Source organism: Panthera leo, chromosome D2 (genome assembly GCF_018350215.1).
Source record: "Panthera leo isolate Ple1 chromosome D2, P.leo_Ple1_pat1.1, whole genome shotgun sequence".
Classification (NCBI taxonomy): domain Eukaryota; kingdom Metazoa; phylum Chordata; class Mammalia; order Carnivora; family Felidae; genus Panthera; species Panthera leo.
In genome coordinates, this window is record NC_056689.1 from 32,140,603 (window position 1) to 32,162,841 (window position 22,239).

Here is a 22,239-nt window from a genome sequence, read left to right on the forward strand (position 1 = left end):
TCCCCCCTCAGCTCCTCCCTCTCCTCCCCTCCTTCCAGCCAGAGGCCGGGCCGGCGCGCTGCCCAAGCTGCGCCAACTTCGCCAACGGTTCCCAAGTTGCTGGGCGCGCAGGGCTGGGAGCTGGGTGGGGTGAGGAAGGAGAGGAGGAGGAGGAGGAGGAGGAGGAGGGCTCCCCGGGCGCCTTGGACGCGGTTCAGGAATCCGCCGCCGCCGCGGGCCGCTCGCGGGCTCGGGCCCGAGCGGGGAGGGCGCCAGGCAGGACCGCTCGCTCGCTCGCTGCGCAGGACGGCGCCCGCCTGGCGCCGCTTCCCGCTCGGCGTGCGAACCGGCGGGGCCGCGCCTCCCTCCCTCCCCGCCGCCGCCGCCGCCGCCTCCGGGGGGGGCACAGAGCCCGGGCCGCGAGGGATCGGAGCCGCTGAGCTGCTTCTGCCGGGCTCTACGCAGAGGAGGGCAAAGTTGCGAGCGGATGCTGCAAGCGCCGGACCCCAGCCGCGGACAGTCGGATCCGCCCCCGCCGGAGGAGGCTCGGCGGCCGGGGTAAGTAGGGCGCCGGCGTCCCGGAACCGCCGCCGAGGCCCGGGCAAGGCCGCCCAGCCGTGCGCCCCCCAACCTTCCCCGTCCGGGCGGCCCGCCAAACTTTGGAGGAAGAGGGGGCGAAACGGAGCGTGGGAGAGGGAGTTCCCGGCCCAGGGAAAACTCCACGCAGGCACCCGCAGTCCCTAGACCCAGCCCGCACCCAGATTCACAGCTGCCAGGTACTCGCAGCTCATCATCATGCAAGCCACAGACACATCGCGCACTCGCTCTGAGCACACGCCACACGGACTCCGCACCCCGCGCAGGCCGAAATGTACAATTCCGGGGGCGCCAGGGTTTGGATGTTTAGACCAAGCATGCCCTCTTCCCGCCTGCCCTCAAGTAAATCCACGGTCTTTGTCTGCAGGCCCCCCAGTGAGGAGCCCCCACAGCGTGATGGGCCGGGGAAGAGCTGTCTTGTCTTTACAAGTCGTGGCCGGCACCCCGAGGCTAGAAGTGGGGAGGGGGAAACCAGACACTGCAGTTGGATCTCGGGGTTCGGCAGAAGCGAGTCTGGTGTGGAAAGTCCGTGTCTTGGTGATGTGTCTGGGTGTGCGCAGCCCTTCCGGAGGCGAGGCCGGGAGAGAGGAGGGAGTGATTCATAAAACTCAGACCCGGCATGCTGGGCTCTGAGCAGAGTGGAAAAAGCAGCAGGCCGATGCTGCCCTGCGCGGGACAGCTGGGTGGTGGCAGTGACAGGGCTTGCGAGGAAAGCACACAGACCCTCCCCCCACCCCGGGCGGATGTGCTTCCTCAGAGGGACTTCCAGGAGGACCAGCGAAGGAGATTCCAGCCTTGGATGGGTGTGTCAACCGGGGTGGGGGACGTTTAAGGCTCCCAAGGTCTTGAAGAAACCTGGGCAGTGCTGGAGCCCTTCTCATTTTCACTGCACCTGAAGCTGTGTTTATTTTCAGGTGCCCTAGTGTGCTGGGGCCCTGGGATATTTCAAGGATTGTCCTGGACCAAGCACAGTGCTTGGCACACAGCTGGTACTCAGTGAGTAGTTGTTTGATGATTAATGGCACCAATATTAACGTTCGCTAAGGACTCACTGTGAGCCAAGCCTGGTGGCCTCACCTGGGTTGGATTTGGTGTTCCTGCCGAGGAGGAGGCCCTGAGTGGTGCCAGGGAGCCCTGCCTGAGCTGTCTGGAGAAGCGGCCCCAGCGGTATCTTCCACTGTGCCCTGTGGGCTGGCCCTGCGGTCTTGAATCTCATTGTTGACCTATGCTCTCCTAAGAGGGGAAGCAGGAAAGCCTCCATGTCTATACCTGGCTAAGCAGGGGATGGTGTTGCATGCTTCTTCCTGGCTCCTGCTGGCCTGGCTGGAAATGGGTCTCATGAAAGGTCTAGGGGCTGTGTCCTCCGGCAGGGGCTTGGCTCTGGTGGCAGCAGGTGGAGGGGCTAGTCGCAGTCCCTGTACTGAACGTTGGGTGGGTTTCTGTGTGCCCGCGGGCGTGCCTTTCCCAGAGGAGCTGAAACATCTCATGTTCCCGGAACTGGGATCCCAAGCAGTCTTGGGAGTGCTTCCCTACCGGCATGAGATTGAGAGGGTGCAAGGGTATGGGACAAGCTGGCCGAGGAATCACAAGGAGATGTGTCATTCCCCTACCCCTTCGTGATAGGTTCAGTCTGCATTTCTAGCTTCTCCATGGCCTAAATGCTGAAATTAGCAGAGCACGTGGGCAGCACCAGAACTACGTGGGTGGCCCCAGGTGAGAGAGGGAGTGACCTGGACCTGGCCACCTCCGGTTTCGGGTGGCGTGCCACAACCAGTTGTTCCCCGTATCACCTTCCCACCTTGTGTCTTCTGTGAATCAAGAGCCCTGCATACGTTATCTCATTAAGCCTTTCCATCCCTGTGAAGTTAGCATTTTGTGGCCATTTGGCAGATTAGGAAACCGAGGCTCAGAAAGTTAAGTAACTTTTTCGAAGTCGCACTGCTGATGAGGCACAAAGCTGGGATTTGAACCTGGACGGTCTAACTCTAGAACTCACGCTGTCTCCACCATGGAAGGCTGTCTCCAAGGTCCCTACTGGTTCTCCATGGCAACAAAGAAGCCACACTGGCTACTTACTAACGTGGTCCTGGGGCCTCTGACTGCAGTCCTTTTTCCACACTCTCTGCCCAGACTGGGCTACACCATGGGCCGTGGGAAATTAAACTCTGGGTGGCTTCAGGCCTCTGGAGCCTTCCGTGTAGAGCTGGAGTTGGGAAATGATGAGAGATTTGGAAGTGAATTGAGGGAGATGTTGCAGTAATTCCAGTGAGAGATGATTTGCTGCTTCTCCGAGAAGACAAAGCTGTCACTTGTGACCATACAAGTCATAAGTTTGGGTTTGGGAGAAATTGCCAGGTAGACATCCTCAGATGGTATTTCCTCTTTTTTTTTTTTTTTTTTTTTTTTCCGGCCCTCACCAGAGTGGAAATCTGTTACACGGGGAAATCAGCCCTCACCTGCCCCCGCCTGCCTGGTGAATATAGAGGGACATGTTGTGGCTGTCCTTCCTACACCTATCATGTGCCCCGGGGCAGTTTCTGGTCCCCAAGAGAGATGGGTGGGACAGAGCTGGGGTGGGGAGTGATAATGCATGGCTCACCTGGTCCCTAGCTTATGCTTTCCCACATGGGCCCCACAGAGGGACAGCGGTTATCAACCCCACTTTACAGATGAGGAAGTGAGGCTCAGAGAGGTGCAGTGGATGCCTAAGGTCACGAAGCTAGGAGCTGGCAAACTATCTGCCTTCAGGCCCCCCTGCAGGCACTTAGGGGCCGCCATGGTCTCAGTCTGGTTTGTACTGTGTACCCCCCAAGGGCTGAGAGGGCTACCTCTCACTGCTCTGCCCACTCCCATCTCCGGCCAGCATGTCTATGGTACGGGAAAAACTGGCAACCTTAGAAAAAGGAGCAACTGGGGTGCCTGGGTGGCTCAGTCGGTTCAGCGTCCGACTTCAGCTCAGGTCACGATCTCGCGGTCCGTGAGTTCGAGCCCCGCGTCGGGCTCTGGGCTGATGGCTCAGAGCCTGGAGCCTGCTTCCGATTCTGTGTCTCCCTCTCTCTCTGCCCCTCCCCCGTTCATGCTCTGTCTCTCTCTGTCTCAAAAATAAACATTAAAAAAAAATTAAAAAAAAAAAAAAAAAGAAAAAGGAGCAACTACCCAGCTGGCCCCTCCCACCTTCCCCGGGAAGCCCACTGGGGTGAGCTCCGTGAGCCTTGACAGTGTTGAGCTGCAGGCATCGGCATCGTCTTCTGGCTCCATTGTGCAGTGGACACGCCGTCCAGGATAGAGGTTGGGAGACTGGGTGTGGGGAGAAACTGCCCCACCCGAGGGACAGGGGCTGTTCGTCTGTGCACCCTGGCTCCATCCCAGTGTCTGAGACGTGGAGACACTTAGGAACACTGTCAGGTGATGGGTGAAGCCCAGGGAGCGGCTGCGAGCGAGCACCTCTGCTGGGAAGTCATAAAGCAAGGGGAGCCAAGGGAATCTTAGCTGGAATCTTAGCCGTGAGGAAACCCAGAAGTCTCTGCGCGTCATGAAGTCACGTAGGAGGAAAAGAAAACAGCTCTCCTTTTCACTCCTTAAACAGAAATAAGAAATAATGTCACCTTTTCTTCCCTGATGAGTAACTAGATGATAGAATGCTGCTTGTCCTGCCCTGAGCACGTGGCTTCCTCAGCTGGGTGTGGGGCGGTCCCTGGCGGGCTGGACAGTCTGTTCTGTGCTTGGAGGTGGACACACTCAGTCTTTGGCTCCATTGCCCCAAATCTGGCTGCTTGCTCCCCCTGCCCTTATCCACCACCGTGGAGAGAGAGGTGGCAGGCAGGCCATGGGAGCGCCCGGCCACCCGTAGCTTCATATCCACCCTCCATTCCTCGCCCTCTTGTCTCTCCCCTTCATGTTTCCCTCCCTCCCCTCCTCTCCCCTGCTCCACAAAGATGTCTGTGTGCTGAAGGACTGTGGGTTTCTCTAGGCCCTGGGAAATTTATCACTGGGGTTCTGGAGGACTCTGAAAAGGATTTGGAGGAAAGTGTGGAAAATAAATAAGCCAGGTCCTAGTTCAGCGTCTCCTAAATACCACAAGTAAACAGCCATCTCGGAGTCCAGCCTGGGAAGCACTGTTCGGGCCTCCCGTGGTTACACCTGGCTTACTGGCTGCTTTCACCAGCTCCCTCCTCCCTATCCCCTCCCTGTCCAGCCCCTCCTCCTTGACTTTGGGAGCCTCAAAAGTCAGGGAACACACCGGGCCACCGGGCTGTTCTTATGCTGCGGGAGGCTGGCACACTGGCCACCGGGACCAGGAGGAACATGTGGGAGAAAAGTCCACCTAGGGTTCCAGCTCAATCCTGTGCCATCTGAGCAAGTCTCAGCCTTGGTCCCACTCAGCGAGGCAGAAGGTGGTCTCTACGTTGGTGAGTTTTACTTTGATGGTGGAGAACGGTGGGGCTTTTTCCAGCTTTGTGGCACCTGATGAAGCTTTGTGTCTTAAATGTCAGTTTCGAGTAGTTGGACCAAAGCTAACTTCCCCCTCTTGTGTCCATCCAAGGTGGGGCTCACTTGTGAAGAAACCTTCAAAACCCATACATTTAGCTTGAAGGGCTTTCTGGACTAACTAGAATGTCAAGGCTCTTTGCTTTTGGCCGGAGTCATATCAGATTAGGCCATATCAGCTTAGGGTGCTGGTGGTCTAAAAGGTTTCAAGAAGTCCCAGCACTGTTGTAAGTTACTATGCCTATAGGGTAGGAAGCAAATTCATGATCGCCTCAGGACTTCAGTGCATTTAATTGACCACTCTAAAACCCAGCACCTAGTGAGGAGAGCCAGCTGGGGCTCTCTGTGGGGGCAGTTGCTGGCTGGGACCTAGAGAGTGGCTGAGGGGCCTTTCCATTGGATGTGAGCTGGGTCAGCAAACGCAAACCTCCGGAATCTGGGGAGCAGGCACTGCCGGAAGGCTCTGGGTCCTGCCTCTGGCCAGGGAGTCCCTTTGTCATGCTGCTGCCAGGCTACAACAGAGAGAGTACTTGGGTGTGAGCCCCATAACTTGCAGCCTTGGTGGGTTGGTGGGAGAGAGAATGCATACCCATGTACTCACAGACCATCACGCGTATCATCATGGGCATTTCCACACACACACACACACACACACACACACACACACACATTCAGATATGTCCCCCTTCCCCGCCAAACACAAATATTTCAGTAAACAGCTAGACATAGTATATACCAAAACATTTGTAGGCACAAGTGCGTGCATACACAAATACACAAACACAGGGACACACTCATTCCAAAAGGCAAATTATGTAATGGTTAAGAGCACATAACCTAAAGCCGGAGTGCCTGCAGTACTGCTTAGTGACTGTGTGACCTTGGGCAAGTTGCTTAACCTCTCTGGGCCTTAGTTTCTTAATCGGTAAGAGATTAGTTCACTGACAGCTCTAGGTCCTAGGTGATAGGGCTCTCAGTGAATTAATATCTGTGAGGAGTTTAGAAACATGCCTGTACGTTGAACTAGGTCTGTGTCATAAGTATAATTCACCACATACTCTCTGCCCCAGATACTCAGTCCTGCATTCACAAGACTTCCCAGAGAGGTGCTCAAAAGCTTGTTAGTGAATGGAATCAATCACTTTGCACATTCTGAGCCCTGATTTCTCAGAATGTGTGGCATTTGCTATACTAGACACAAATTAGAATTTATTAGGAAAATAATTGCATCTTCCCTCAGAAAGCTCATTATTTTAACACAGTGTTGGTCCTAACTCCCCCAGAGAAGGCCAAGATTCCTTTAGCAGCAGAGGTTTTCAGACTAGGTGCCACGGAGCCCCAGAGTTCAGTGGGGACCCCTCCGAGGCCTGACGGGAGGGGGCTCCAGGCCTCTCCCCGCCGTGTCTGTGGTATGCATTGGGCTTCTGAGGGAAGTTCTGGTTCAGAAGTCTCCACAGCTCAGCCATTAGAAAGCCCCCCTCTACAGGCAGACCTGCTTCCCTTCTTGTGTGTGTGCATGCCTGTTCACACACGCCGAGCCGGTGCCGGTGTGAGCCCACACAGCCACCTGAGGTGGGGCCCCGGGCCTCCCCGATCTCTTCCCCTCTTCCCTCTTCTCCCTTGCCCTCCAGCTGCCTCACCATCTGCAGAATTCTGGGAAGTGCTAACAAGTCTGAGCCAAAGCAGCGCTATCTGAGGAAATATTTTGAAAACAAACTGGGCCACCCCCCCCTGGCTGAGACTACACCAGTTTTCAGCAAGAAATTTCACAACTCGAATCACGCCTGGGGCACATGGGCCTGGCTCCCCTCCGGACAAGGCCTGGGGCCTGCAGGGTTAAGGACAGACGTACCTGAAGAGGCCTCAGATAGAAAGCTATAGCACCTGTGAGGAAGGGGAAGTCAGCCTCCCAGGGGGGATGAAGAACCGAAACACCCATGACCGTGAAGGTCAGGCGCCCTATCTTATTTTTGCTCTGAGGAGCTGTTCTCCTCTGACGGTTCCAGATGTGACCTGCACATCTGGGTGCAGGTGCCCAGGGGTCAGGGGCACGGGAGGCGTTAGTAATGGCAGCTAGCATGCACAGCACCGTGCTCTTAGAACCTTCTGGGCCTGCGACCATGTTCTCACAGGAAGCTCTTAAGGGAGGTTTCTTGTTATTGCCATATTACAGACAGGCAGACAGAACCAGAGGCAGAATGCGTTGCCCACATCCCCTGGCTCGAAAGTGCACAGCGGGGTCTGAGCCCTGTGGCCCGGCTCCCGTAACCAGTACCCGGAACCCTGCCACAACCCTGCCGTGTGTGAACCTGCACGCTGCCGTGGCTGCGGCCCGAGGAGGGACAGAGAGAGTGCACGCAAGAGCAGGCATTTCATAACTGGCCAGGGCGTGCCGCTGCGCTCTGGCCAGGAAGCTCTGGGGAGGCTGGCTTCAGGGGCAGCTCCGTGAAGGCACTGCGGGTGGGAGTTCCAGCCCTCGGCCTTCCCCAGGCTGACCCGGACGGGGCATTTGTGATGGTCCGTCAGCCTCTTTTGCGAGGCCGGCCATGTGCTTCCCCTTGGCAATGATCTGGCTTCAGGAACTGGCATAGATGGCAGGAGAAGGGACTTAAACAAGTAAGGAGGAACTGGCAGATCGGGGCGGTCCAACAAGATAGGAGGAGCCCCACCCTGGGGTAGGTGCCGAGCTGCTTGGGATGCCAGCGGCTTCCATGGGCCCTGAGATCTTCCCGGTGGATAGCATGCCCCAGTTTCCCCTTCCCCAGCCCTCACCTTATCTTCACTCGTCCGCTTTCCAAATTATCCTCTTTCCCCAGACAGTGCATCCAGCTCTGCCTCTCCAGCTGCCAAGAACATTCTCCTTCCTTCTTTTCTGGTGGCCAGCTCCCATTCAGCCCCAGGCCTCAGCTTAGGTGTCACCTCTGGAAGCCTAGGTCAGCTGCCGGCATGTCTCCCCCTTGTCACACTTTACCCCACTGTGTGGCCATTGATGGTTTCATGGTCTGTGGTCTCCTATGGGTAGTGAGCCCTGTGAGGCAGGACAGCGTCTGTCTCGTCCCCCTTGGTGTCCCCAGTGCTTCCACAGCTCCAGTGAGTCCCCACCTGACTGTGGAACCGTGAGTGGTGGATAGGACACAAAGCCACACCGTGCAGGAGAGGACAGTGCTCAGCCTCCCGGATGGGATGCGCTTGTTACGGAGTGGTCTGAGTCTGCCCCCTCCAACTCACCATGACTCCCACCATGACTCAGCCCCAGCCCCATCAGCAAGTGCTTCTCAGTCCTGTCCCCTTGTGGACGGATGTCCCGTTCAGCCCCTCCAGCCCCTCCGGGGCTCAGCCCCACCCCCAGGCAACGCAGATCTCCTGTGGCTGAGTCCTTTCCCCTGAGCCCAGAGAAGGAAGCCCAGCTGCCTGGGGGTGGGGGTGGGGGTTCCGGCTGAAGCCCTCAAGTTACTCTTGCAGAAGTAGTGGAGCCCTGAGTGCTAAGCTCTCCTCTAGGCCACCCAGGGAGACACATTAGGTGCTTCAGCCCTGGCATCGCCTGTCCAGGTACTACATGCCTGCTCATGCCTGACACTGCGCAGGGTAGCCTGGGGGTAGCAGAAAGTGCCCTCGGGCCAGACGGGGAGAGGAGACTTGGGCACAGATAACCACCCTGGAGTCCACCTGTGATGAGCTCACAAAGGTGGACATGAGGGAGGACTTGGGGAGGGCTTCATGGATGAGGTGGGCATTCAGGCGCAAGGAGGGAACTTGGGCAAAGGCAGGGATGGGAGAGTTCAGATCGAATGCAGAGAGTGGCAAGGAGTCCATTTGGACTGAACTGTAATTTGAAGGATGCACGAAGAGAGATGAGGCAGGACCGAGTTGTGGTTGCAGGTGCAGCCTGTAGAGCCAGGCTGCTTGCAAGGGAAGGGAACCCTGCTCCCCACATGCTGTGTGACCATGCCAAGTTGCTTAACCTCTCTGTGCCTCAGTTTTCTCATTTGTAAAATGGACATGCTAATAATACCCACCATATGGGGGTGATAGGAGAATAAAATGTGTCCCTGTGCAAGTGTTTACAGCAGTGCCTCACACAACGGTAAGCATCAAGAAGAATGAGCTATTATTTTTTTAATAAATGCAGCTAGAAAAGTAAATTGAGGTCAGATCATAGAGGCCCTTGAATGTCATACTTTACATTTGCTAAGCACCTGCTGTGTGCCAAGTATTTTACAGACCATCTCACTAAGCCCCATACAACCCAGCAAGGTTGATAGCAATGTTTCCATTTTATAGATGAGGAAACAGCTTCAGAGAGGCAGGTTAACCTACCCAAGATCACTTGGCCAGGAGGAGTCAGGGGCAGTAATGAAATCCAGGTCTTTCTGGCAGTTAGGTCTTCCCTCAATGTGGAGATTGGAGAGACATGACAGGGAGCATGAGGGTCACAGTTAGGAGCAGAGCACCAATGCTATAGCCGTGGGGTCCCGGGGGCAGGGAGGACAGGAGGTGCCAGGGGAAGGAGAGATACCATGCAAGCCTGAAGGGCAAGGAGACAGGGAGGGTGAGAGGCCCAGTACACAGCTCCCGTTCACAGCCCAGGGGTACCACTGAGTCATCCTGGGAAAGCATGACATCACTGAGTCTCACGGTCTGCTGCCTACCTGCCAGCCTGCCCTCTGGGGTTCTCTGGTGTCCTTGTGCCCAAAGTCCTGCAAGGGACCTTCGGGTAGCAGAGCCAGGTCAGCCTTCTGGCTTCCTGTCCTGAGTTCTCCTCTCCGGCTGCTGTCTCCCACCTTCCCCGCGTTCTCTTCCCTGCCTGGGGTCTCCCGTACCCCCACTCATAAGCTCAGCTTTGGCAGGAGCTTCTGGAAGTGGTGATGGACATGAAGAGCTTCCAAAAGTACGTCCTTGCCAGGCCTCAGATTGTAATTCCGGGAATCCCAGTGTTGGAATCACTTTTAAAAAGTAAAGTCTGGTTGAGCTGTGTGCCCAGCACTCTGACAGGTCCCAAAGGCCTCTGCCTTCCTTGTAGGTACAGTTGAGTATCTGAGAGCTCTGTGCGTACTAAGCATCCTCAGGCTGAGTGATGTATTTGCATCTGTCTGATTGCATGAGGTAGCCCCATTTTACAGATGCCAACACTGAGGCCCAGAGAGGTTAGGTGACTTGTCCAAGGCCACACAGCCAAGATTCAAACCCTCAGCTGTCCAACTAAAGCTGTGCCTATGCTCTTAGCCACTCCACCATCCAGCTGCACGACAAAGCCATCAGAGAATCATAGGAGATAGGGCGTATGAACCTATGTCTGCCGAATAGTGTGGTGCAGACAGGAAGTGCCAGGAAGAGTTTTCATCCTTCAGTGTGGATCACTCCCCAGAGTTTCTTGGAGATTGTGGATCCATTTAGGAGGCGGCAGGGAGCACCCAGCTTCTTGGCCATGCAAACCCTGCGGACATGGCCATTTAGGGTGAGACTCACCTCTCTGGAAGGAGCACGGGGGTTCAGAGGATGCCTGTTCTGTTTTTGGTGGGCCAGACCTGGAAAAGGAGAGTGAGTCAAGAGAGGGGCCGAGTGCCAGCTTCCTCGGCCCGGTCTGCAGGCGCAGGATGCCAGGCTGACGCAGCTGCTGCTGGGACTCCCAGCCCCGTCCCACCCCAGCCGCTCCAGCTGGGAGGAGGGGCCCATGGCCAGCCCTGTGCTGAACGGTGTCCTCCCCCTCCACAACCTCACAAGGGAGGCATGGTCACCCCCATCTTCCAGGCGAGGACACTGAGGCTTAGAGAGGTTTTCTGGCTCACCTGAATTCCCTGGGCTGGAAAGGGGAGAAACGGACACTCTTAAGTCTTCTTTTCTGCGGAGACAGAGGAGGGAGGAGTTCAGCTGCCCTCTGACACCGAGAGTACAGGCCAGCTCTGTTCTCAGGCTTGCATTTCTGCTTCATTCTGCAGTCACCGCGTCCCTGTGTTGCCGAGAGAATGGCCCTCTGGGTGAGAGAGAAAAGCTCGGATTTCCCTTGGGCTATGAGTTACCATTTTTTCAGGAATACTTTTGAAGCCACAGGGGCCTCCTCAGGCCTCCAGCGCTGGCTCCTTCTATGCCAGATAGCCAGCCCCGCCTGAGTCCTGCCCTGGAAACTAAGGGCCTCCACGAGACACCTGGCTTAGGTGATTACCCAGCATGTGACTCAACTGACCAGTGCTGATTACCCAGCATGTGACTCAACCGACCGGTGCTGGTGCTGGATTCTCAGGGGTCCCTATCCCCTTTTTAATGCCCAAGTCCCAGGTTAGCACAAGTCCAATGGCCCTCCCCACAACTATGTGGGGATCCCCCAGGATTCCACAGCCTGCAGGGTGGGTCCTCCTGACACTGTCCCCCCCCCCCCCCCCCAGCCCCCAGAACCCCTCGGGCTTCAGGGGTGGCCACGCCCCCCTCACACCTAGAAGGGAGGGGACCCAAACCAGTGACTCCCCACCCCCCCAACATAGTAACAATTTCCGGAGAGTTGTTGCTTTTCTTGCGGGGAACATAGACTGTTAAGTTTGACTGTAGGGACAATTCTGTTTCCCGTTGCCTCCAAATTTTCCTTTCGGGCTTTGCCTCTGCTTAAATTTTCATACAGAGGCCTGTTAAAATGACTTCTAAAATGGGAGTCTTCACCTCAAAAGAACTCTGCCTCTACCTCTACAGGTAGAAAACTGGTACCTGCTTTTAATTTTTTTTTTTTAGTTTAAGTTTTATGAATTCAGTAATACATGCCCATGGTCTGAAGTTGGAAAGGTACAAAAGGGTATATGGTGAAATGTCTTTCAAACTGAGGCACTACCCAGAGAATAGCTGCCCCCAGACAGTGTGATCACCGTCCTGGGTCACTGCTAGGCCAGTGAGTGCTCCCTCCCAAGCTGTGCTGGCTGCCGCATCCCAGCCTCCCGCCACCCCTCCTCCCCCAGCAGTCACCTTCGACTCTTCCACCCACGAGACACAAAGGCTCCCACGTCCTTCATCCCCTCCAGCCCCAGCATGGCCCCTCAGCTTCCAGGGGAGCATTCTTCTGTGCTCCCAGCTGCCGCCTCTCCATTTTCCCCTCTTGCCTGGCTGGGCTGGGGTCTGCAGCTGTGGCCTGTGGGGTCAGGGCCTGACCATGGTGATCGGACCGGACATGCTGCCTCTTGGCCAGACTGCATGTTCAGAGTCCCCTGGGCGTGGGGGCTCACATAGACAGGCCGACCCTTCTCCACTGCTATTTGGAGTGTGACTGAGTGTGACCTAGGCCTCCCTTGCTCCCCTCCCCTCCTCTCTCCCCCTTCCTTCCCTTCATCCCTCCTCCTTTCCTTACATGTTTATTTGGTGCTGTATAGCGAACGTTAACTTTAATATATATGAATGGAGCAAGGCAGAGAAATAGTGCCAGGAGAGCAACGTGCTAGAGATTTGCTGTAAGCCGACCCCGCCTTTCACTTCGTGGCCTTCCATCTCTAGCTGGGTGACCTTGGGCAAGTTGCTTACCTTCTCTGAAACTTCCTTTCTCACCTGGATAATGAAGGCAAGGATGGTGGTAAGGATCCAGACTGTGCACAGGGCTGGCATGAGGACCAGGAGTAGCAGAAAGGCTTTCTAAGGAGGAGAAGGTGACATATGTGTGGGGGTGGGAGGGGGCAGTGCTTTTACTCTGGGGGACTGATGATGGCTGATGGCTGTGGGGGCTGGATCAAGGAGGGCTCTGGGGACAGGTGGGGTTTGGCCTCAGCCTTAGGAGAGACTTTGGCCAGACACAATGAGGGAGGGGATGACCCCTGGGTTCTGCCTGCCCTCCCGTGGGAATGCCTTTTCTCTGTTTCCACCCAGTAATGGACCCTCAGCTTTGTTATTTTTTAAGTACTGACTTTATAGTTTTTATAATCGTGTGCAAAATAGATGCTTAGTGTGCAAAAATTCAAGTAAAATGGACAAATGCAGAGAAGAAAGCAACAACTCCCCCCCCTCCCCCCCTTCCGCCGCCAGTCCCACCACCCAGATGTAACCAGCTAGTTATTTCATCCACATACTTCTCCGTGCACATGTACATGGAAGAGGGGGCGGTGGAGAGAAGGTTTTACAAACATGGGGAAATGCACAATTTAGTTTAAGTTTTAGGCCAGTGTTGTAAGGAGGCCGTGTTCCAAAGCAGTCCCTCTTATTGTTCAAGGCCTCCGTGAGGGCATTGTGTGGGGGAAGGGAACTCACACGCTGTGATCTTTAAAGCCTCCTAATTCAGACCCCTTACAAAAGGGGAGCCAGCTGAAATAGGTACATACCGGCTCCAGAAGAGTGCTTATTAACCTTCAGACTAAAACCTCAAAGATACGCAGAACTGAAACAAAACTCTTACGAAACCCGTGTGTATCTTTATGACACGTGCACTCTGATATTTTCGGTTCTATACAGTTCTATTTTATTTTTTACAAAAAAGTTTGCCGACCTACCAAAGTGATGGCAGGCTGGAGTTTTAAAAGTATTGCTCTAGAAGAGTGATTTTCAAACTTTACAGCAGACTCACCTGCAGAACTTGTTGGACACGCCCCCCCAGAGATTCTGATTGAAGAGGTCTGGGGAAGGGCCCGAGAATGTGCATTTCCACCAAGTTCCCAGCTGCTACTGCCACTGGCCCTGGACCCCGCTTTGAGATCCGACCAGCCTAGATTGTTTTTTAAAGCAAGGTGCTTCCTGGCAGAGACTTCCAGAGGACTTGCTTTATTCAACAGATGAGAATTGCCGATGGCTAACACGAGAATTAGGTCTCTGGCATTTTTGAAGGTGCTGGTCAGGCACTATCTTTGGGATCTTAAATGCCACCCTCCTGAAATCCAGCTTACTCTATTAATGTCAAGTGCCGCATGCAGAAAAGGTCTGCTAAGCAAAGGGACATTTATGCCCAGCCCTGGTTGAATTACCTGCCTCTTAAATCCCAAACCCACAGAACATAAAACCCTCCCAGCCCTTTTGAAAACACTGTTCTTCTATAGGGAATGAAAGGTGCCATTTACTATGCAGAATTCACCTTTCTGGTTTTTTAAAGGGAAGAAGGTAAGTCAAGCATGACCACCCCATGGGGAAAGCTGTTCCTCCCACTCCGGTTGGGGTCTGGTGGGTTTCACTGGCTGTCGCTGGATTCCCAACTTTCACCAGAACCTCGTCCTGACACTGTAACTGAGCGCGCATCAGCACTGGGGTTTCCCAGCCCTGCTGACTTCTGAGACTGGCCTAATGTTTTACGCTGCTTCTGCTCCTCCAACCAGGGAACTCTCAGCCCCCACTCCTAATCCTCCCCCTTCACAGCCTTGGGGCCCCCTCCCCAGTCTTGCAATCCTCTAGAAGCCAGCCCTCAGCTGGGAGCAGCCTCGTGAGGGAGGGAAGTGTTAAATGGGCACAGAGCCCCTCTGTTCCATTAACAATGGCCCGTTGATGACTGGATTCAGCCCAGGACGGCCCCCTTGACTGGACTTTGGGGAGGAGGAAGGACTCCAGGCCCCCCCCCCCGCCCCCCCCCCCCCCCCCCCCCCCCCCCCCCCAGGCAGCCATTTCTGGGTGTGAAGTTGATTCCAGTGCTGGCCTCTGCCCACAGAACCTCATTCTTCAGGCCCTGATGCAGCAGTGAGAGACCCTCTCACCCTTCCTATCCCTTCCCAGGGGTAGTTTGGGGCCCCAGGAGTGATTTAGTTCAGTGTGATTCAACAAACATCTATTGAACAGCTGCTGGGCAGGGAGGCTCAGTGCTAAGTAGCTGTGGGGAGTGAGACTAGCTGCTGACATGGGTTCAATGCTTATTATGGTCAACCCCATCCCTGGCTGCCGAGCAGAGTCACCAAGGAGCTTATAAACATTTCAGTGTGCAGCTCACTCCACCCCGGATTTTCAGGAGTGAATCTTAGGCCCTGATGTTTTATAAAAGCTCTCAGAGTGATTCTCATTCCCAGTGGAGCCTCCTATTGGTTAGACACTGTGCTAAGCATTGAACTTGTAGTACCCATTTTATGAGGTAGGTGCTTGTGGGAGGCTGAATAATGGCTCCCCAAAGAGGTCTACACATGAACCCCACTCTGGATGTGTTACTTCCCCATGGTAAAGGGACTTTGCAGTGTGACGAAGTTAAGGATTTTGTGATAGGGAGATTATCTGGGAGATACCCTGGATTATCCAGTGGGCCCAATGTAAGCATAAGGGTCCTGATAAAAGGGAGATTTGAGGGCCACCTGGGTAGTTCAGTTGGTTAAGTGTCCGAATTGAGCTCAGGCCATGATTTCGCAGTTTATGGGTTTGAGCCCCATGTCGGCTTATGCTGCCAGCTCAGAGCCTGAAGCCTGCTTTGGATTCTGTGTCTCCCCTCTCTCTCTGCCCCTCCCCCACTCTTGCTCTGTCTGTCTGTCTGTTTCTGTCTCAAAAATAAATGAACATTAAAAATTTTTTTTTAAAAAAAGGGAGATTTGACTATAGAAGAGGAAGTCAGAGTGATGCCTCAAGAAAAAAAGACTCGGGGCGCCTGGGTGGCGCAGTCAGTTAAGCGTCCGACTTCAGCCAGGTCACGATCTCGAGGTCTGTGAGTTCGAGCCCCGCGTCAGGCTCTGGGCTGATGGCTCGGAGCCTGGAGCCTGTTTCCGATTCTGTGTCTCCCTCTCTCTCTGCCCCTCCCCGTTCATGCTCTGTCTCTCTCTGTCCCAAAAATAAATAAAAAACGTTGAAAAAAAAAATTTAAAAAAAAGAAAAAAAGACTCAACCAGCCATTGCTGGCTTTGAAGATGGATGGGGGGGCCATGGGCCATGGAAAGCAGGAAGCCTCTAGAAGCTAAGCTGGAAAAGGCAAGGAAGCAGATTCTCCCCTCAGGCCTCTGGAAGGAATGAAAGCCTGTTGACACCTTGATTTTAGTCCAAACTGACCTTGGAATTCTGACATTCAGAACTCTTTTTTTTTTTTTTTTTTTTTAACATTTATTTATTTTTGAAAGAGAGCACACATTCGTGAGCGGGGGGGAGGGGCAGAGAGAGGAGGAGACAGAATCTGAAGCAGGCTCCGTGCTCTCAGTGCAAAGTCAGACAATGGGGCTCGAACCCATGAACGGTGAGATCATGACCTGAGCTGAGGTCAGATGCTCAACCGACTGAGCCACCCAGGCACCCCTGACATTCAGAACCCTTAAAAGGTAATACATAGGTGTTGTTTGAAGCCACTGAGTTGATGGTCGGGTGTTACAACAGCTATAGGAAATGAATACAGGGCTATTACTACCTGTTTTACAGGTGAGACACAGGGAGGTGAGACAGTCACCTGGGGTCACACAGCTGGTGGGTGACAGAGCTGGAACAGGAAGAGCTCAGGTGTGTCGGACCCCTCACTCAGTGTGCTCTCCACCTCACTGCACTGCCCCTCTTTGCAGCCAGACAGACATGGGTCTGAATCCAAGCTGCGACCCATTCTTTCTGGTGTCCTTTGCTAATGGTGGGGTCCATTTGGCCAGGGAGAATATATGCAGGGGTGGGCGGGCGGGTGGAGGAAAGCTAGGGTGGGCCAGGTTGTCCCCCAGTGGAATGCCCTGTTTGAATTTCGTTCGATTCTGGAGGAATGGTGCCCACGGGCACTGTCCCCGGTCTCCTCTGCTGAGGAGATGACGCCATCTTTCAAGGTCATGCAGTCTCTAGGATCTGGCCCTACTTCAGCAGACCAGCCCCTGTTCAGAACCACAGGGTTGGGCAGGAGCAGCTTCCACTCAATGTCACCCGCAGCCAGCACCAGCTGCTTATCTGGGACAGCCAGCAGGCTCCTATTTCCTGGGAGGCCGGCAGTGGCCTTGTGCCTTCAAAGGATGTTTCTTCCAAGACTCTAAGAACCCTGTTATTTGAGGTTCGCGTGTGTCTCTTTGAGGAGTGTGAGACAAACAGAGGGTCTAGAGGCTTGTCTAGAGTCACACAGCAAGTAGGTGACAGGTCCTGGTAGACCAGTCCCAGCTAGAACTCTCAGCTGCCCTCTGCTATATGCCTCCCACCTTTTGGCTAAACCCGTTTGTTCAGTGATTCAGCATAGTGGTTGCATTCATGAACTGTGGAGCCAGACTGCCTGGGTTCAAACCCCAGCTCTCCCTTGTGCCTGAGGGCAGGTTGTTTGGCCTCTCCTGGCCTAGGTGGGGATAGTGATCAGTACCTAGAAAGGTACGGCCCTACCTTCCTGTAGGGTTGTCCTGAGGACTAAACACATATGTGTGAGGTGCCTTGTTTCTGGTCAGGGTTAACTTGTTAGTATTCAGCTCCCCTGGGGTGCAGGCTGTCTCTTCCCCACTCTGTTCCCAGTGCCTCGGCCCCTGCTTGGCCCAGCACTCTGCAAATGAATTAACTTGTCCAATGTGAGCCTTTATCATCCAGAGAGGTTCCCTAGGTGCTTTCCCTAGACTTTTAACTTGTTACAAGTTCTACCTTAGTTCTTCAAACCCTTCTCCTGCTCCTTCTTGCCTGGGAGCTGCAGAATGGCCCTAAAGCAGCCAGGGGCGTGCCCAATTCTCACAAACCGTGAGTGCCCGTGTTACACAGTTGGGAAGGCCCTGCTGAGCTCTCCCGGGGGTCCGGGCCCTGTGGCAGCACTCTTTGCACACCGAGTCTTGTGTGGCCTCTCCTGGACCCTGTGCCTGTTCCCAGCGTCTCTTCCACTGGGAAGCCAGGCCTTCCAGCTGATGGGGGTGGTGGTGGTTACAGACCATGTCAGTCCCTCCAGTCCTGCCTCCCTCTTTTGCTTTCTCCTTCTGTAAGGATGGGGCTTCCTCATCAGGTTCTACTTCCTCACTCAGCCTGCCCCGCAAAAAGCCCCCAAGGTTTATCCTTGCACATGAATAGATCCCAGGGGGGTCACCAGTTCATGGTTCTACAAAAAGCCAGACTCAGAGTTCCAGTTTGGATTCAACCGGTTCACTCTCCTGCCCCCAGGAAGACCGTTTCTGCTCAGGCTTCTTACCCACCTCTAGCTGCATTTTCAAAGACCTCTTTCAACCCTGCCTCTGTGGTGAGAGCCAGTTTCCTTTCTTTTGCTGTTCAATTAAACTTTTTAAATTGTCTAAGTTTTAAAGTCTAGTTAGTTGACACACAGTGTTATATTCGTTTCAGGTGTACAATACAGTGATACTATAATTCCGTATATCACCCGGTGCTCATCGTGACAAGTCTACTCCTTAGTCCCCAATTTTTAAATTTTTTGAGGTTTGAGACAATTATAGGTATACATGCAATTTTAGGAAGTAAAACAGAAATATCCCATGAACCATTACTCAGTTCCCCTTATGGTAACATTGTACAAAAGTCTTACACAAGATCACGACACAGACTTGCTCTGGGCCAAGCAGGGGCCGACAGTGACGCTGACAGTCGAGACAGAGCCCCGCAAGGATCCCTCATGTTGCCTTTTATAGCCCTAACCACGTCCCTCCCGCCCCCACCCCTAACTTAGCTCCTGACAATACTAATCTGTTCTTCCGTCTTTACAGTTTTGTCATTTCTAGAATTTTATATAAATGGAATCATGCAGTACGTAACCTTTTGAGACTGGCTTTTTTTTGCTCAGTACCCCTGGAATGCATCCAAGTTGTGTGTAGTAATAATTCATGCCTTTTTTTTTTTTTAAGTTTATTTATTTTGAGGGGAAATGGGAGGGACAGAGGGAGCGGGAAAGAGAGACTCCCAAGCAGGTTCCACACTCAGCCCGGAGCCCAACTTGGGGCTCGAAGTCATGACTGTGAAATCATGACCTGAGCCGAAATCAAGAGTCTGGTGCTTAACCCACCGAGCCATCCAGGAACCCCAGTTCATGCCTTTTTATGGCCGAGTAGTATCCCATGGTTTAGGGGAGCTGGTTTCAAATGGACTGCTCCAACACAGACCTAGAAGTTCCCCCAAGTGCTTGTGTCCTGAGTGAAACAAGGAACACAGACCTGTTCACCTGGCATGGCCATCTGTCCCTGGTCAGCAAGGGATCAGCAAACCTCCCTCCCCCCAGCCCCCCCCCCCCCCCCAACCACCAGTCTGGTCTTGCTCCTGAGCTGGTGCCACAGGCAGGTGCTCCTTAAGCAAGCTGGATGGGCTAAAGCCTGGCTTTCAGTCCTTGCCCATTCTAGGTTAGAACCACCTGCGGAGCTTTAAACAATCAATGCCCAAGCCATACCTAGACTAATTCACTCATAATCTCTGGGGGTGGGACCCAGGCCTCAGTAACTTCTGAACACCTCCTCCCCCAAACCCCTGCCCCAGCCAGGTGACTCTCACCTGCTACCAAGCAGAGCGCAGGCTGACTCTTAGCAAAGGCCCAAGAGCCATGCTGTCCCTCTAGCCATGGCAGACGTCACCAAGCAATCACAGATAGCACTCTTCTCCTGTGAGACGTACCTTTTCAGATACAGCGCGCTGGGCAGCCACTTCCAATTTATCAGCCTTGGCCCAGGAGTTGAAATTGACTTGCCCTCCCAGCTGGGAAGCCTGAAACTATTTGGCGATGGCCATGTTCAGGTCTGAGGCCTGGTGCATTGCATGAGTGTCCCTCCCAATAATGCTTTCTAGTGACCAGCAGTCACAGGGGCAGCAACGGCTACAGTAGGCAAGGATTGTCTGGGCTGGTCCCACAGGAAAAGCAATGAATCCACCCGCACCCTTCCCCTGCAGCAGCCTACACCCCAGCTGAGCGAGAGATGCTCAAGGGGAGTGCACACCAACAGCACTCCTAGCGTGGTAGGCTCTGGCTTATAAAGACCAGCCTGTATGCAGAGTCTCCCACAAGCTTACCCGATGCTCGCAACAGCTCAGAACACTTAAATACCTTGCCCACGGTCACCAGAGTGAGTGGGAGAAGAGGGACCCAATCCAACTCGGATTCTAAGTCCAGGGTCCTCTGTCCAGTGTTCAGAGTAGGCAGCTGACTGCCTGGACCTCTCCCCACCCTCAGACTCTCCTTTCCCAGGGCCGGGTACAGATAGGCTCCGACGTGGCCATAGATCAGCTCAGACCATAGCAGAAGTCAGTGTGGGCTAGGACCCCTCTGCCCCTCTCTCTCCTACCCCTGGCTGCCCCCCACAGATGCAGTACTGGTTGGATGGTGGGCAGAACTCCCTGGTGAAAAAGAGAAGAGGCTGGGTCCCCTTTTTTTTTTTTTTTTTTTTTTTTTGTCACAAGGAATAAAGCCCCTTCCTACTGCTAATGCACCATTATATGGGGGCTTGAGGAAACTGTAGGACTACAAGTACCCCAGAGGATCCAAACTCTGTTTCTTCTGCACAAAAGCCAGGAGGGTTGGAAGAATAGGGAACAAAAGAAATTCTGTCCATCCTGTCCTGTACTTGGAGGTTTTCTGGGCACAGAACGTTCTGGAGTCCCGTTAGGAAGTTCAGTAAGTAGGATAGAGCAGGAAGGGGGTCCTGGGCTTATGTATTGAGAGTTTTTCCTCCCCGGTGATCTCCGAAATGCTGTTGTGGACTTCTCTTCACAAAGGCACAGAGTGAGGTGGGAAAGCTGTGTGACCATATTGAGGGGCACCCCCGGTCCCCCCCGCTGCAGCCACAGGCTTCTGAGCGTGTTCACCTACGATGTGCCCGTATGCGTGTATACATACTAGCACACATTTCTGGTTGAAAGGTTGCTGATCAATAAAACTAACAAAAGCCCCCAAACCCGCAAATGAACACAGCCCTTTGTAGTAACGAGCACGACCAAAAACAGAAATCAAAGGGCACATACGGAATGAGGGAGGAAAAGAACTCCATGGCCCAGAAGATTCCTAGCCTTCTTAGGCTGCTCCTCCTGAAGTAGGAATGGCCAATATGTGACACACGTGTCACCCCGTTCCCCTCTTACACATGTGGCAGACATCACAAATCAACCACCACATTCTTTCTCATGGAAAACAAGCTTGACCTCAGTCTTCTCACAGGGCTCTAGGCAGTCAATACCAATCTTCGGCTCATGGCTTTGGCTCGTGGGTTGAGAATTATTTGCTGTCCTCAGCTTAACAGCGTTCTTCGGTTTAAGATACTGGAAACCTGGGACAGTCACCATCTTTGTCAGGGCTCCCTCTTCCTCCTGCTGGGTTAAGTTTCTCCCAGAGCTTCTTAGACACACTTGGTCGATCAAGTACATGTTGAGCACTAACTGTGTAGCAGGCAGTGGATTAGAACACAATTCCATATACTCTTTTTTATTCCAGTTTATTTCATAACCACTTCCTTTTTTTTATTTGGAAAGGGTAATTAACATGGTAACACATTCAAGCAATACGAGAAGGTATCCGTGAAAAGTGGGTCCCCATTCCCGCCCCCGTTTCCCACTTTCCCTCAGCCACTCTTGCCAGTTTCTTGTTTTTCTCTCTTAGAGGCGTTCTGTGTACCAGCATTTGCGCATGTCCACCCCCGATTTTCCACAGATGGTAGTAAGACCTCACACGTTCTTGCTCCTTGCTTGTATCACTCATATCTTGAACAGCATTTCACATCAGCCCATAGAGAGCTGCCTCTTTCTTTTTAATCAGCACAGAGTATTGTGGTGATAAAGGTACCATCATTTATCTAACTAGTTTTATGTTTTGGGGGTGGGTCTTTCTTTCTTTCTTTCTTTTTTTTTTTTTTTTTTTTTTGCCTATTAACACACACTAAGGTTATGTTCAGCCTTTTGCCATTAGAAACAGTTTACTGTTGTAGGTATCCTTGTAACTGTGCAGTGTATCTGCAAGTGTTATCTGCAGGATTAATTTCTAGAAGTGGTATTGCTCGGTCAAAAGGAGTGCGTATTTATTTATTTATTTTTATTTATTTTTAAAAATTTTTTTTTAACGTTTATTTATTTTTGAGACAGAGAGAGACACAGCATGAACGGGGGAGGGGCAGAGAGAGAGGGAAACACAGAATCGGAAGCAGGCTCCAGGCTCTGAGCCATCAGCCCAGAGCCCAACGCAGGGCTCGAACTCGCGGACCGTGAGATGGTGACCTGAGCTGAAGTCGGACGCTTAACCGACTGAGCCACCCAGGCGCCCCAGGAGTGTGTATTTAAAACTGTAATGGTTTGGGGCACCTGGGTGGCTCAGTCGGTTGAGCATCCAACTCTTGATTTCGGCTCAGGTCATGATCCCAAGGTCGTGGCATTGAGCCCTGCATTGGGCTCTGTGCTGAGAATAGAGGCTGCTTAAGGGTCTCTCTCTCC

At 53.5% G+C, this 22,239-nt stretch overlaps 1 protein-coding gene across 6 annotated transcripts in view; it reads left to right on the plus strand.

Annotated features, from left to right (window-relative positions):
• Nucleotides 1-270: 270 nt before the first annotated feature.
• The window catches only part of CHST3 (carbohydrate sulfotransferase 3), a 36,157-nt gene continuing 14,188 nt past the window's right edge, over nt 271-22,239 (plus strand). For 5 of the 6 annotated variants that reach the window (XR_006194514.1, XR_006194516.1, XR_006194515.1 and 2 more), the window contains exon 1: nt 271-537. The gene's annotated coding sequence lies outside the window, so the exon portion shown is untranslated. Of the gene's footprint in view, nt 538-4,137; nt 4,986-22,239 lie in introns of those variants that run through there. The other variant, XM_042908501.1, reaches the window with a different exon arrangement.